Genomic DNA, 17,321 nt, shown 5'->3' on the forward strand with positions numbered 1-17,321 from the left:
AGATTTGTAGTATAGTCTGAAGTCAGGGAGTCTGATTCCTCCAGCTCCATTTTTTTCCCTCAAGACTGCTTTGGCTATTCGGGGTCTTCTGTGTCTCCATACAAATTTTAAGATTTTTTGCTCTAGTTCTGTAAAAAATGCCACTGGTGATTTGATAGGGATTGCATTGAATCTGTAGATTGCTTTGAGCAGTATACTCATTTTCACAATATTGATTCTTCCAATCCAAGAACATGGTATATCTCTCCATCTGTTGGTATCATCTTTAATTTCTTTCATCAGTGTCTTATAGTTTTCTGCATACAGGTCTTTTGTCTCCCTAGGTAGATTTATTCCTAGGTATTTTATTCTTTTTGTTGCAATGGTAAATGGAAGTGTTTCCTTAATTTCTCTTTCAGATTTTTCATCATTAGTATATAGGAATGCAAGAGATTTCTGTGCATTAATTTTGTATCCTGCAACTTTACCAAATTCATTGATTAGCTCTGGTAGTTTTCTGGTGGCATCTTTAGGATTCTCTATGTATAGTATAATGTCATCTGCAAACAGTGACAGTTTTCCTTCTTCTTTTTTAGTTTGTATTCCTTTTATTTCTTTTTCTTCTCTGATTGCCATGGCTAGGACTTGCAAAACTATGTTGAATAATAGTGGTGAGAGTGGACATCCTTGTCTTGTTCCTGATCTTAGAGGAAATGCTTTCAGTTTTTCACCATTGAGAATGATGTTTTCTGTGGGTTTGTCGTATATGGCCTTTATTATGTTGAGGTAGGTTCCCTCTATGCCCACTTTCTGGAGAGTTTTTATCATAAATGGGTGTTGAATTTTGTCAAAAGCTTTTTCTGCATTTTTGAGATGATCATATGGTTTTTATCCTTCAATTTGTTAATATGGTGTATCACATTGATTGATTTGCATATATTGAAGAATCCTTGCATCCCTGGGATAAATCCCACTTGATCATGGTGTACGATCCTTTTAATGTGTTGTTGGATTCTGTTTGCTAGTATTTTGTTGAGGATTTTTGCATCTATATTCATCAGTGATATTGGTCTGTAATTTTCTTTTTTTGTAGTATCTTTGTCTGTTTTTGGTATCAGGGTGACGGTGGCCTCATAGAATGAGTTTCAGAGTGTTCCTTCCTCTGCAATATTTTGGAAGAGTGTGAGAAGGATGGGTGTTAGCTCTTCTCTAAATGTTTGATAGAATTCACCTGTGAAGCCATCTGGTCCTGGACTTTTGTTTGTTGGAAGATTTTTAATCACAGTTTCAATTTCATTACTTGTGATTGGTCTGTTCATATTTTCTATTTCTTCCTGGTTCAGTCTTGGAAGGTTTTACCTTTCTAAGAATTTGTCCATTTCTTCCAGGTTGTCCATTTTGTTGGCACAAAGTTGCTTGTAGTAGTCTCTTAGGATGCTTTGTATTTCTGTGATGTCTGTTGTAACTTCTTTTTCATTTCTAATTTTATTGATTTGAGTCCTCTCCCCCTTTTTCTTGATGAGTCTAGCTAATGATCTATCAATTTTGTTTATCTTCTCAAAGAACCAGCTTTTAGTATTGATCAGTTTATTGATGTCATTTATTTCTGCTCTGACCTTTATGATTTCTTTCCTTCTGCTAACTTTGGGTTTTGTTTGTTCTTCTTTCTCTGGTTCCTTTAGGTGTAAGGTTAGATTGTCTATTTGAGATTTTTGTTGTTTCTTGAGGTAGGCTTGTATAGCTATAAAATTCCCTCTTAGAACTGCTTTTGCTGCATCCCACAGGTTTTGGACCATTGTGTTTTCATTGTCATTTGTCTCTAGGTATTTTTTAATTTCCTCTTTGATTTCTTCAGTGATCTCTTGGTTATTTAGTAATGTAGTGTTTAGCCTCCATGTGTTTGTGTTTTTTACATTTTTTACCCTGTAATTTATTTCTAATCTCATAGCGTTGTGGTCAGTAAAGATGCTTGATATGATTTCAATTTTCTTAAATTTACTGAGGCTTGATTTGTGACCCAAGATGTGATCTATCCTGGAGAATGTTCCATGCACACTTGAGAAGAAAGTGTAATTTGCTGTTTTGGATGGAATGGCCTATAAATATCAATTAAATCTATCTGGTCTATTGTGTCATTTAAAGCTTCTGTTTCCTTATTTATTTTCATTTTGGATGATCTGTTCATTGGTGTACATGAGGTGTTAAAGTCCCCCACTATTATTGTGTTACTGTCGATTTCCTCTTTTTTTTTTTTTTTTTTTGTGGTACGCGGGCCTCTCACTGCTGTGGCCTCTCCCATTGTGGAGCACAGGCTCTGGACGCGCAGGCTCAGCGGCCATGGCTCACGGGCCCAGCCGCTCTGCGGCATGTGGGATCTTCCCGGACCGGGGCACGAACCCATGTCCCCTGCATCAGCAGGTGGACTCTCAACCACTGCACCACCAGGGAAGCCCGATTTCCCCTTTTATAGCTGTTAGCAGTTGCCTTATGTATTGAGGTGCTCCTGTGTTGGGTGCATATATATTTATAATTGTTATATCTTCTTCTTGGATTAATCCCTTGATCATTATGTAGTGTCCTTCCTTGTCTCTTGTAACATTCTTTATTTTAAAGTCTATCTTATCTGATATGAGTATTGCTACTCCAGCTTTCTTTTGATTTCATTTGCATGGAATAACTTTTTCCATCCTCTCACCTTCAGTCTGTATGTGTCCCTAGGTCTGAAGTGGGTCTCTTGTAGACAGCATATATATGGGTCTTGTTTTTGTATCCATTCAGCAAGCCTGTGTCTTTTGGTTGGAGCATTTAATCCATTCACGTTTAAGGTAATTATCGACATGTATGTTCCTATGACCATTTTCTTAATTGTTTTGGGTTTGTTTTTGTAGGTCCTTTTCTTCTCTAGTGTTTCCCACTTAGAGAAGTTCCTTTAGCATTTGTTGTGGAGCTGGTTTGGTGGTGCTGAGTTCTCTTAGCTTTTGCTTATCTGTTAAGATTTTGATTTCTCCATCAAATCTGAATGAGATCCTTGCCGGGTAGAGTAATCTTGGTTGTAGCATCTTCCCTTTCATCACTTTAAGTATATCATGCCACTGCCTTCTGGCTTGTAGAGTTTCTGCTGAGAAATCAGCTGTTAACCTTATGGGAGTTCCCTTGTATGTTATTTGTCATTTTTCCCTTGCTGCTTCCAATAATTTTTTTTGTCTTTAATTTTTGCCAATTTGATTACTATGTGTCTCGGTATGTTTCTCCTTGGGTTTATCCTGTATGGCACTCGCTGCACTTCCTGGACTTGGGTGGCTATTTATTTTCCCATGTTAGGGAAGTTTTCGACTATAATCTCCTCAAATATTTTCTCGGGTCATTTCCCTCTGTCTTCTCCTTCTGAGACCCCTATAATGCGAATGTTGTTGTGTTTAATGTTGTCCCAGAGGTCTCTTAGGCTGTCTTCATATCTTTTCATTCTTTTTTCTTTATTCTGTTCAGCAGCAGTGAATTCCACCATTCTGTCTTCCAGGTCACTTATCCGTTCTTCTGCCTCAGTTATTCTGCTATTGATTCCTTCTAGTGTAGTTTTCATTTCAGTTATTGTATTGTTCATCTCTGTTTGTTTGTTCTTTGATTCTTCTAGGTCTTTGTTAAACGTTTCTTGCATCTTCTTGATCTTTACGTCCATTCTTTTTCTGAGGTCCTGGATCATCTTCACTGTCATTATTCTGAATTCTTTTTCTGGAAGGTTTCCTATCTCCACTTCATTTAGTTGTTTTTCTGGGATTTTATCTTGTTCCTTCATCTGGTACATAGCCCTCTGCCTTTTCATCTTGTCTATCTTTCTGTTAATGTGGTTTTCGTTCCACAGGCTGCAGGATTATAGTTCTTGCTTTTGCTGTCTGCCCTCTCTTGAGTTATTTTTAGGAAAATAAAAGAGAAAGATTGACTTGTAATGTCTGAGGCTTTTTTTTTTAAATTGAGGTATAGTTGATTTACAATGTTGTGTTAGTTTCTGCTGTACAGCAAAGTGATTCAGCTTTACCTATGTATACATTCTTTTTTACATTCTTTGCCATTATGGTTTATCACAGGATGTTGAATATAGTTCCCTGTGCTATACAGTAGGACCTTGTTGTTTCTCCATTCTATATATAATAGTTTGCATCTGCTAATCCAAAACCCCCAATCCATCCCTCTCCCACCCCACCTCCCCCTTTGCAACCACAAGTCTGTTCTCTGTGTCTGTGAGTCTATTTCTGTTTTGAAGATAGGTTCATTTGTATCATGTTTTAGATTCCACATATAAGTGATACCATGGTATTTGTCTTTCTCTTTCTGACTTACTTCACTTAGTATGATAATCTCTAAATCAATCCATGTTGCTGCAAATAGCATTATTTCATTCTTTTTTTTGCTGAGTAGTATTCCATTGTATATGTGTACCACATCTTCTTTATCCATTCCTCTGTTGGTGGACATTTAGGTTGCTTCCATGTCTTGGCTATTGTAAATAGTGCTGTTATGAACATAGGGGTGTATGCACATTTTTGACTTATAGTTTTGTCTGGATTGGGATTGCTGGATCATATGGCAGCTCTATAAGAGACTTTAGAGTCATAGACGTGGGTTTGAATCCTACCTCTTCAACTTCCTTCTTTTTCCTGGCGCGGGGGGTGGGGTGAGGGGAGGGTGGGTAGCATGACTTAGTAAGTTACCTCACCTTCTAAATTTCTTATCTGTACAATGCAGAAAATAATGATATCAGATTGTAAGATTGTTATGAGAATTCATTGAGATAATAGTGAAGTTTATATTGGTTTCTGAGCTAATTTCCTATGTTAGTTATAGTTACAATTATTGCCTTTCTAAAGCCAAAAACAGGTAATACAAAAGATATCCCAAGTATGGATTAGTTTAAAATCAAGTCATTCTTTCCCCAGAATAAAGGGGATAGTCTAAATCAGATTCCCAAACCTGCAAACAAAGCTTGTTTATAATATTTTATAACATTTCACAAGTGCCTTTTGTCCTTGGGCCAAAGTATAGTTTGTTCTCACTCTTTTTATCTTTTGTTCCTTAAATTTAACTTCTAAGATTTCTAAACTCAACATGTTCTTTCCTACCTAAAACGTCTCTATCGTCACTCTTTTCTCATTCCATATACATATAATTTACAATCTACTTTTTTCTAGTCTTTTCCCCAAAAGGCCTACATTTCCTACCATTTCTCTGACTGCTTTGATCAAATTGGCTGTCCTGAATTTCATATGAAACATGAGGCACTCTAGGTGTTGGCAGGACATGTGAGAAAAATCCAGACCATTAACCTCTAACACTATAATCAAATGAACCATTTTATGTATTTTATTGTATATAGATATCAAAAAGGTTTTCATGTATCTTTAGGCAAATTTACTAAAGATAGGTATGTTTTTTCTAATTTACTGGACCTACAGGGGAAAGAACATATGATACACATAAGTAGGTGTGAATATGAAATCAATCATGACCAGTACCCTACAGTCTTTCGTGATCCATGGATCCCATCGCTGAGATGTGGAATATCTGAAGTGTCAGATAAAGGAAAATTTGGTTCCAATTTCATTAAAATAATTTTAGTAATATGAAGTCTGTTAAAAACAAAAATACTGGGCTTCCCTGGTGGCGCAGTGGTTGAGAGTCCGCCTGCCGATGCAGGGGACACAGGTTCGTGTCCCAGTCCGGGAAGATCCCACATGCCGTGGAGCGGCTAGGCCCGTGAGCCATGGCCGCTGAGCCTGCGCATCCAGAGCCTATGCTCCGCAATGGTAGAGGCCACAACAGTGAGAGGCCCATGTGCCACAAAAAACAAAAACAAAAACACTTATACAATAAAAAAATAATTCATAGACTTCATCTGTTTACTGAAATGAAATAAAATTGATTATTCAAATTACATGTTTTTACATGCAGTGTGAGAATTCAGGGCTGGATACAGCAAACATCTTGATGTCAGGCAAGGAAATATTGAAGAGATTTTCACCAGGAAATCTAACAGAAATCTTAAACCTAATAAGTCCAAAACTAAACTCTTGCTTTTCCTCACAGACAATATTTAACTTTACCTGAGCCCTCTGCTCCCACTCTTTTGTGTTCGAAGAAATGGCTAACCATGAAGCACCACCCTGCTCTCAAATATATCAAGATAACTCACCTCCACTCTTCCTCAAATGAATCAGATGAGAAAGAGCCTTCTCCATCCTTCCTCATGACTCCCATAAGATGACCTGATGGCTCCATTTTGTACCTGCCTCTCCCTCAAGGCCCCTTCCTTGTTTTTGAGATGGTCCTCATTAATGAACTTTCTCCTTACTGCAACAGACTGAATAACATCATCTCCTTAACTGGTGCATTTTGTCTTTCCAACCTGTTCCAACTCAGCTCAGTTGATGGCATTCCATCTTGACGGTGCCTCAGGCCAAAAGCTTTAGAGGGATCCCTGACTACTCCCTAACATCTCCATCTGATCTATCAAGAAAGCCTTTTGATTCAAACATCCAAATATATCCAGAATCAAACCACTTCTAAGCAATTCCTTTGCTACCACTATTGGTCTGACCTGCTATCGTCTCTTACACAGATTATTGAAATAACCATCTCAATGGACTCCCAGCTTCCACCTTTGCCTGGTCATAGTAAATTCTCAGCAAAACTACAGGAGTGAACTCCTAAAATTCAAATCAAATCGTTCATCTGCTCAGAATTCTCCTAGGGTTCCCAAATTCAGTTAGACTCCTTACAATTGTCTTGAAGTTCTCTGTGATCTGGGGCCGCTTAATGTATCTAAACTCATAACTCTCCCTTGCTCACTCCATTCTGACAAAACTGGCCTCTCTTCTCATTCTTAAAAATGCCAGGTATGCTCCTGCCTCAGAATCTTTGCACTGGCTGTTGCTTCTGCCTTGAACTGCCTTCAGATAGTTGCGTGGGTCAATCAACTCCTCCAAGTCTTTGCTCAAATGTCACTTTCTCAGCCAAGCCCACCTTAACCACCCTTTTAAAAATTATACATACAAACCAGCATTCCATATCTCACTATCATGTTCTATTTTTCCCAGAGCATGTTACTACTTTTAATATACTCTACAACGTCCTCATGTTTATGTTTATTTTCTGTCTCTCCTTCTAGGTGGGAGGATTTTTATGATTCATTCATTGATATATTTCTCAGTTCTTAACTCTTTTTTCTTTCACCGATATATGCCTAGTGCCTAGAAGAGTACGGGCACATAGTAGGTAGTTCAATAAATGTTTATGGAAACAATGATTGGCTCAATAACCAACTGACTGAATGAATGAACAGTGGATAAAACAGTACTAGCTCTCTGTTAAAAGTAATAATGGGTACACTAATGAAGTTGTGCATTGATAACTCGGATTATTTTCCATTGTGATTATATCAGACTTTTTCCACATAATTACCTCTAGTGTTCCTTCCAGGCTCTGGATGTGGTAGGAAACCACTAATATTATTGTGTACCTGGCACCATGGACACCACTCATGCATTTCCATAGTCACACAGCCCTTACTAAGGAAATGGCACGAGCTACGTTGTGAAACAGGCACGATTATGTTCGTAAGATAATTCTGCTTGTGAATTCCCTAGAAACGTATAGGCATCCCATTGAAAGCGTGTGCATCAAACCTGTATTCCTGTGATCAAGCCATAGGCTACTGGACATTTAATCAAGTGAAGAAAGTTCATTCAAGTCTTGACAAGAGCTATATAGAGCGGCAGAGTATGAGTTGAGAAAATCTTTGGCTCTCTGCACTACTGAGGAGAGATTCTTGATTAGGCTAGAAGAGGACTACATTTTTAATTTTAAATTTCTAAAAGTAATTCTTAATGTTTTTTCCCAATTAGTTCACCTTTTAATTCTCCTATTAATTACACTCATTTTATTTGTCAGGGGCGCAAAAACTTTATGATGAATCTCTGTGCATTCTAACGCCAGGACTGTCCATAAATAACATAGAGCGATGAAGTCTAATGGAAAAAAACTGTACTTTAGAATCAGAAAAACTTGGTTCAAACCCTGTACCACCCACTTATTATGTATCTTTGGGCAGGTTTTTCAATCTTTTGATCTAAATTTCCTCATCTACAAAATGAGAACAATCTGTGCTTCAGAGGGAGGTTATGAGAGTGCACTTAGAGCCCAACCAGTCCCACCTACGTCGGAGTCAGACACAAGGTGTCACTCCTAATAGTAATTAAATAAATGCTTCTTCTGTTTCTTACCTTCCTGAGGTTTGGGAACAACCAAGAAATCTCCCTCATTCAAGTGCCAAAGAAGTCTGCCTTAGATTGCTAAAAATTCTCCCGGGTAAAATACTTTTTGCCATAGTTTTTTCCATTCCTTGAACACTGTAAGATTGTTCATACCTTGAGACCCTGATCTCTGCCTAGAACCCTTTCCCCCATATTATTACAGGCCTTTCCATGATATCTCAGAAAGCCCTTTCCATTAATGGTGACTCCTTCTCACCCTTGTTGCTAACATGCACCCTGTTCCTTAAACTCTATAGCATTATTAAAGTTATTTTGTTTATTGATTTGTTTACCTGTTTATTTTCCCACCATCTGAATGTACATTCTTCAGAGCCTTGTCTGAATTATTTTCAGCAGTATCCCCGGGATCTAGAGGATTGCCAGCCTCACTGGTGGGTGCCCAAAAATCATTTGCTTAACCGAAGGATTAAAAGAAAGGAATTATATTTGTGCATGATCCTTTCTGTAACAAGGAGTACGTATCCTGGATGCTGATTGTTTACCGGGGGGTCTGGAGGGGGGGTTGTATCCCCCATCTCCCTTGTGGCACCCCTACCAGGGGGCAGGGGAAAGAGAAACTTCATCTATTTCACATAGATCCCTGCACCAGTCATGCATTCCTCACATTCTTAGTTGATGGACAGTCCCAGCTGGGACAGCTGAAGAGCACATTAACAACTCAACAGCAAGAGCCTGACCTCTGAGAATCCTTTCCTACTCTTGTGAAATAAGCCCCACTCCTGAATTCAGCCAGATTTATTTCACTAAAACATCTGATGAACATGCACTGTTTTTATCCCTGGGTTCATTCTCAGGCTCCAATCTAACCTTACTTCTGGCACAAACACTGCCTGAGTCTCTTTGTGTGGCTTAGACAACTTGAAAGGATGGCATGATGAAATATGAGAAAAAAAGAAGAAAAAGGAAAATACTTATTATTTTTGTATTTGTGATTATTTGAACACTGATTTCTTTGGTCCCATTATTTTTTCAATTTATTAAGTTGAATTAAAATATATCTCCTTGAAATTTTCTCTGATATTGGTAGGTATAAACATAACATTCATATATTAGAACACACTTAGTTTTTTTATTATTTAAACTCTTAATTGGTAATATTGGCTATTAGAATTGAGGTTATCCAATTTCCCAAATGTCATAGATTTCATGACATTTTAAGGATTTTGGCATATTCCATTCTGTCATATTTTTATAATGTTCTTGCCACTCTGTATACAGGTGAGTGTGGGAATAGAGACTTCATCTCTAAAAGAAGTTATGAATTACCATGGTAGGTCTAAATTGGTTCACAGAAGAGTAACTTTACAATTTTTTACCTCTCTTAAAAGGTTCTTTTCCAGCTCCTTGAAGTTTATCTTTTATAGAGCAAATGTAATGTAAAAGAAAGTGAATATATGGGGGATATATACTTTGTCTCTTAAGATTTATATTACAATAAACAAATGGGACCTAATTAAACCTAAAAACTTTTGCACAGCAAAGGAAACAATCAACAAAATGAAAAGACAACCTACTGAATGGGAGAAAATATTTGCAAATGATATGACTGATAAGGGGTTAATATCCAACATATATAAACAGCTCATACAACTCAACATCAAAAAACAAAACAAAACAAAACAAACAACCTGATTAAAAATGGGCAGAACCGAATAGACATTTTTCCAAAGAGGAAACGCAGATGGCCAATAGGCACATGAAAAGATGCTCAGTGTCACTAATCATCAGAGAAATGCAAATCAAAACCACAATGAGATATCACTTCACACCTGACAGAATGGCTATCATCAAAAAGAACACAAATAACAAATGTTGGCAAGGGTGTGGAGAAAAGGGAATTCTCGTACACTGTTGGTGGGAATGTAAATTAGTGCAGCCACTGTGGAAAACAGTATGGAGGTTTCTCAAAAAACTAAAAATAGAACTATCATATGACCCAGCAATTCCACTGCTGAGTACACATCCAAAAAACAAACAAAAACACTAATTCAAAAAGATACATGCACCCCTACGCTTATAGTGGCATTATTTACAATAGCCAAGATATGGAAGCAACGTAAGTGTCCATCAATAAACGAATGGATAAAGAAGAGGTGGTATATACATACAGTGGAATACTACTCAGCCATAAACAAGAACACGATTTTGCTATTTGCAGCAACATAGATGGACTTGGAGGGCATTATGCTAAGTGAAATAAGTCAAAGAAAGACAAATGTTATATAGAACAAAAAAGAAGCAGACTCACAGATATAGAGAACAAACTAGTGGTTACCAGTGAGGATGGGAGGAGTGGCAATATGGGGTGGGGGAGTGGGATGTACAAATTATTGGGTATAAGACAGGCTCAAGGATATATTGTACAAGATGAGAAATATAGCCAAGATTTTGTAATAACTGTAAGTGGAAAATAACCTTTAAAATTGTATAAAATTTTTTTTTAATGTTAAAGACATATTACAAGATCTAGAAAATTTGTGTGTGTGTGGGTGTCTATAATGACTACAACTGAAAAAAATCTACAAATACAGTAGGGAAAAGGTCAGTCCCTGCTGTTCCATGTTCTACTACCTTACACTGTACTGGATGGCTAAACGATTCATGACAAGAGCTTTTCTAATAGCAAGCCCACAAAAAATTGTAGCTTTTTCCCTAGAACTTCAAGGAGATTGTTGTCTACTTTCTTTTTATCACATATGTTTTCAGGAATATTTATTAATGTAATACACATTCATTTATCTACTTTATTGTATATGTATGTAGGAATAGTTTAGAATTGCAGGGTTTCTCTAAAAAATCAGGCTTTCTTTGCTGATAGAATGTAATAGTTTTCATCTTTTGAAGGATTTTAAAAATTTTTTTCTTTGTTCATTAGCTATGTGTCCAGGGGTTTCATTTTAAAATTTACAATTTACCAGAATTCTTTACTTCAACCATCACGTGAGCTCATGGTTCAAGACAGCTGTCTTACATCTTTGTATAGAGGGAAAAAAGCAAAGCAAATTCTCACCCTTTTACAGACAGAAGTAGGTCTTAGATCCTTTATGTTTTCACTCAATTTAAACACTGATCCTGTAAAATAAAAAAGATCTTGATGAACTTCAATAACATTTAACTAAATTAATCACATGTAGAAAGTGTAACAGCATTTTCTCCCAGCATTATTTTATATATGTTCTATTCCTTACCAATCTTATTATTGGTGCTACTAACATTTAAAATAGTGTAATTTATTAGCAATAATAATAATTCTCAAACATTATGAGTAAATAAAGGATATTAAATTGAATTAATCTGAAACTAGAAAAGAAGTACAACACATGCAATAAAAAGGAAAACAAATACTGAAAAATGGATTCATTTGGTGCTTGATCATTGAGATGACTCTTCCAATTTGCAAAAGGAAAAACTTAGAAATATCAAAAGTAAGCAAACTATGACCTTGACAACTGGAGAGTTGAATGTATACATTAACCGAACATTTTAAAAGCTGAAGTTCTATCACGTTTAAGTGGAAATTCAGAGGATGGTGCAAATACACATTGAATCATTAGAAAGTTTCTTTACAGTCAGTAGAGAAATGCTAAGTCAAACAATGAAGGTAACTTTTTTGTCCCTTTTCTATTCCCGTCTTTGTTTTGGTTGGTATGAGAAAAAAAAGAGATTAAAATGAAATAAGAAAAAAAGTTATGGAGCATTGAGTAAGATAAAGAATTTTGGGAGGAAAAAATAAGCCATGTTCTTTTACTAGTGGAACATACAGTGTCTAATAAGAAATATAACTGTTTTTAGCATATATGAATGGGACAGTTATGAGGGTGGGTGTGATTGATACAAGTGAAAGCAACAGAATTAAAAAAGCTAAAAATGTTTCTCCACCACTATTGTTTAAACAATAATTTATATTCCCCAATGAAAGTGTACTTAAGAATTCTCTTTAATATATAACTTTTTAAGTGTGCATTGCTATGAAAGCTAAGCAATTCTAAAATTCTTTTGATAAAACTGAAGAAGCAAGGGATTTGTAGTTTGAAAATTAGCACTTCATTATGAAATTTCACCTTTTTTTGTCTTGGTTTCAGAAAAGATTCCACACAAAACAGTCAAGGTTGTCCAGAAGGAGAACTAAGGCTAAAGATTCCAAAGTGAATAGTGAATTGAAAATTCTGGAAAGTATAAGGCTAAGGAAAAATTTAGTGTATTGATTTGATGAATGCATTTACATGAAGACTGACAACATTTGATGAATGTATTTACATGATGATTGACAATACAAATTCCACTGACCAATATTTATGGGAAGGGGGTGGGGAAGGGGATTCTGGCAGTTTCTGCCTACTATTTATGTGCTGTCCAAAGCCAGCTTTAGCAGGGGAGTGTTGAAGGACTGGGGCTGCATTAGAAAACGTCCTCTGGGCTGGCTCTCTGGTCTTGCTTTGAACTCTTGTTCATCATTATTTTATGTGGCAGCTTGTCTTTGTGTTGGTGGAAGGAAAAAGAAAAACACAGGAGACTTGCCTTTACGTTCTAAATCAAAGATCTGCTCTGCTGCTCTGCTGATTGCTGGAGTGGCTTTTCAAAGGCAAGCAAGTGAGGACATTAAAATTCCTTGTTTCTGTGGACCAGGAGCTGAGGGTTATTATTTTTTTAATTCTCAATAGCAAAAAGAGCATTTTTCAGTGTATCTTACGTTTACCGTGACACATCCCCAGTTTTTTTTTTTTTTTTCAATTTGATTGGCATTTGGAGAAGATAAAGCAAGGTGGGTAAACGCTTCAAAGGGGAAAAGGGAACCTACAGAGAGGGTGCGAGGAGACGTCTCTCGTCATAGGATTTCAGAACCAGAAGGAACCCGGCCATTGCCCCTAACACACCCATTTTGATAGTGACCCAAGGTCCAAAGACATCAGTTGCCTAAGACTGTATTCACAAAGTTCTTCCTGGACCCTCCTCACTAGATTCCCACTCCTCCCTGTTTACCCTGCCCTATGCTGCCTCTAGCGTTAGACCGAGAAACTATAAAGAGTGGGGGCAGCAGAAGGTGAAGAAAAGCTAGAGAGGGTCGGAGAAACTCCTAAGGAGGCAAAAAGTGAAATACCTAGGTCAAGACGCTTGAATATTTATTTGCCTGGACAAAGAGAAGCAGCCCGCTCGCCCCAGGCCTTGCACAGAACAGTAGCTACTGCTGAATACCTGTGATGCTCATTTTCAACTTTGGAAGATCAGCTAGTCCCTTCCCTCTCGCCCTGCATACCTTCTACTCTTACCCAAGTGATTCTTTCCTTGAACATTGCGTGGGCTTGTTCTTAATAACACACTTCCTCACCTGTGTCTTAGATGTCTCTCTCAACCCTCTCTCCCCTCGTAATTCCCAAATCGTTATCCTGGGTTTTCGTAAGCTGCAAACTCAAGCCACATTTAGATGGACAGGAAAGGTCTTTGGATTCCTTATTTCGGCGAAAATCCAGAGGACCACTACTGCCCCCCTCCCCCAGTTTAGACATACTAGGAAGACACTCAAAGATCATTTATGCAAAGGAAGGAATGCATTTTGTGGCCGCTGGTGGACAGCTAGAGAAAGCGGTAGAAGGGGGGACAAGGGACCGCACCTGTGCCTGTGCCAAAGCGCAGAGCAGGAACAACCTGCACACGTTCACTGCCGCCCTGCCCCGGCGAAGGCTGGCACACTCACCAAGCGGCAATGCGCTGGTGCCGCGGGTGGGCAAAAGCAATGCAGCCGGTCTGGAGGGCGGCGCGGAGGGTGGCGCTGGCAGCGTGAAAGGCTCTTTGTGCAGGCCTTAGGGGTGGAGGTGTACGTGCGAGAGGCGCCAGCAGAGCGGGAGCCGGTGGATGGGGTTCTGGGACACCGCTACCTGCCACTCCGCAGCCGCGCTGGAAAGATCCGGGATGTGCCGGCAGGGGGAGATGTGGAGGGGTGGGGTGGAGGCCCCTGGGTTTGGTCTGTGATTCCGGAGGGAAGAGAGAGCAGCTTGGAGAAAGCAAGACGGAATCGAGGGGGTTGCCTCACGCCCCCTCCCCGAGGTAGCGGAGACGTCGCGGCAGCCGGAAGGGCGCAGCCGCTTGCCGGGCGCTCACGCAGCAGTCGGGGAACAGGGACAGCAGCCCCCGAGGTGGAACCTCCCTCCTGCCTCGGGTTACCGCCGCCCCGACCTGGGAAAGAGAAGCGGGCGCCGCGCTGCCCCCCTCAGCGCCCCGGCCGCGTGGCTTGCGGCTTATTTTCCCAGCTGGCAAGCGTCGCGCTGCAGACAAGGGAATGCCTGTGGTGAGTTGTTTATTTTGTTGAAGTTTGCGGTGGGCCAGAGGGACGTGGGGGGCGAGCGGCAGGCAGCGGCCGGGACTATTTTGTTTAGGTCTCCGTCCACCTGTGTGGTATAAATCTGCCAGCCTCGGGGCGGCGGGAACCAGGGTGAGAAAACCCCAGCCCTCCAAAAGGCCCCTTCTTGCCCCTTGTACACCTAGAACCCCCTTTGCTTCTCCACTTTTGGAATCGGCTGGATCCTAGCTAACACTACCCCCACGCCCCTGATCAGTGCTTCCCGCCCCCGCTGCGAACAGGGCTGGCGTTCCAAAGGGGAGTCAGCGCCCACTCCCCGGGGACAGCTTGCTACTGAAGTTCCTCCCGGGTACCCTCCCCCGTTCCTTGAGGATAGGGGAGCTGAGGACTTGATACGAGGGGCTCTTGTGAAATTAGTGAGAACTTGTTTGGGCTGCTTCCGGCATGAAGTCGGTTCAGGGGTGTCGGGTCAGCCCATTAGTACAAACTGGGATTTGGGTTGGCCAGAGTTTCCCAGCCTGGAGGCTGGGGGGAAGTAAGCGGTTGGCTCCCGGCGGAGCTCAGAGGAACCCCCGGGGCTGATGGCAGTCGCGGTAGCGGCTGTTTGCCTGGAAGAAAAGCTTAAATACATTAGCGAGCTGGTAAAGCTTTTAAGGCCTTCTCGGGAATGAGTGGCTGGGTAATGAGAGGTTAATTTTGTTTGGAAGGGAAGGCTGCGCTGGTTTCCTGAGATAAATGGACAGGAAGCGCATTACCTCCGCGCGCTGGCAAGCGACTCCCAAATGCTTTTTGCACCTGCCGCTTTGAGCGGTGCGAGCCGCGGCTGAGCCCGAAGGGATCGCGGGGGCCGGTTGTATACGCTCGGGTGATGAGCCCCACGCACGCCCCAGGCCCTCTCCTTCCGGGGGCGCAGCGCTTACCCCTGGCTCTGGAACTCTCCTCTCACATCCAGGTCCTGCGTGTTCCGGAGCTCAGGGATCCTCTGATCCCGCCAAGCCCCCTCCAGGAACGGAAGGGTTAAGAATGATGTAAGTACAATACACAAGCTGCTTGCCGCTGGGCTGTCGGACTTCGGGCTCCTTCACCCCTGCCTTGCGTAGGGTGGACTGGGGAACAGCAGGGGAGCCTTTACTCTAAAATGGGTTGCGCAAATCGCAACCCCGGGTCTGATTCCTGGCTCCTCTGCCCCCGGTGATCTGTTAGAGACCTCGTGTTAGATTTCTGGAAATGGAGATTCTGTATATTAACAGGGGAACAGTTAAGACATCATGTAAATGTTCAGGATAAGGAACCACATCTTGTTTAGAATCCATTAATGTTGCTGGCATGTGTTTTAATTCTACCCATTTTGCACGGATGCTTTGCTGTGTCCCCTAATTATACTGTTCCAGTCTCATCTTTTTTTCCCTGAAAACAAAGACGCAGGAGGAAAGAGTACAAGTGGCAAGAAACAGGGTGGATTTGTGAGTTGTGCAAGCTGTCACTTCACGATTTTTTTTCTGATTAAAATGTAAAAACTTTTATAAGTCATCGATTTTATGTTTGTGTTCTAGCTCCCTCCCCAGAGTTTTCTTTGTAGAGTCTTAAAATCCTCCTTAACTTGCAGCATACTAGCTGCGGGAGTGGATGCGCTGTAAGTGACCATTCACTACGCTCTTGCTTCCCAAGCTGATTCGGGATCTTGCTAACAGTCCGAATTTACCCCGCCAATGTGTCAACTAGACTAATGTCTTGAAAATAGGAACCACCTTGTGGTTTAATTGTGAAAATTAACATTTTCCTCTAGCAGGCTGAACACTTATGCAGCAATAAAAAGTGAATTGTTAGGCGTATAAATATTAAGCTTGTCAAATTTTACAACAGAGGAGCAGTAAAGTGCCTTAGAAAAAATGAAGTTTTTCCTCTAAAGGACAACAGCTCCATTTCAGGACACCAGGATTTGCAGTGACTCGAGGGTGCCCTCTGTTGATAAAATCTAGAGCATCCGTGTACTTAAGGAGCAGGATGTAGGAGGGAGAAGAGGAAAGGCGGGGAAATCATAGAAAATCAGGAGTGAAAAGACTCAAACTAAACTGAATTTTATCCTTAACTCTTGGTTATATGTTTTAAAGTATGGTCAATAAAGTAGGATGCTTCTTTCATAGGGGTCGAATTAAATCTTGGGTTAAGGAAGAAGAAACATCTTACTGTTAGTCTTTGCTAGCAAAATACTTTGAAAGATAGCGTTCACATTTGGTTACTATTTAAAAGACACTTACCAGTATTTCATTAACTTGATTTCATTTGTAATATGTAGTAATTGTAAGAGAGTAAATTTTTGATTTAACAGTATTTACAACACAGTATCATCTAAAAATCATATCAGATAACTCCCCCCAAAATGTCATTTCTCCAGGCCACTCTGAAGCTACTATTAAGCATATTATAGATACACACAAGGTTTGGATTATATCTTGGGCAGTGAAAGGTGTGTTTACCACTTGAGTCATCATAGTACGTAATAAGTAAGTAATGAAAAGTTGCAGTAAAAATAGATAGGCATCCTTCATTAGGGACCTAGTGGTTTGTATAATTCAGAATGCGTCTAATGAGTAAGCTGGAGCGTTGGAAGGTTTGTCTTCAATTATCCTGGTCCATTGATTAGCACTTTTTAACATGTTGGAATATTAACGTGTCCGTGGTTGATACGAAATTCCTAATTAGAGATTCTAAGTAATGTAGCA

This window comes from Monodon monoceros, unplaced genomic scaffold (assembly GCF_005190385.1).
Source record: "Monodon monoceros isolate NGI ecotype Baffin Bay Population unplaced genomic scaffold, NGI_Narwhal_1 Super_Scaffold_12, whole genome shotgun sequence".
Lineage (NCBI taxonomy): Eukaryota > Metazoa > Chordata > Mammalia > Artiodactyla > Monodontidae > Monodon > Monodon monoceros.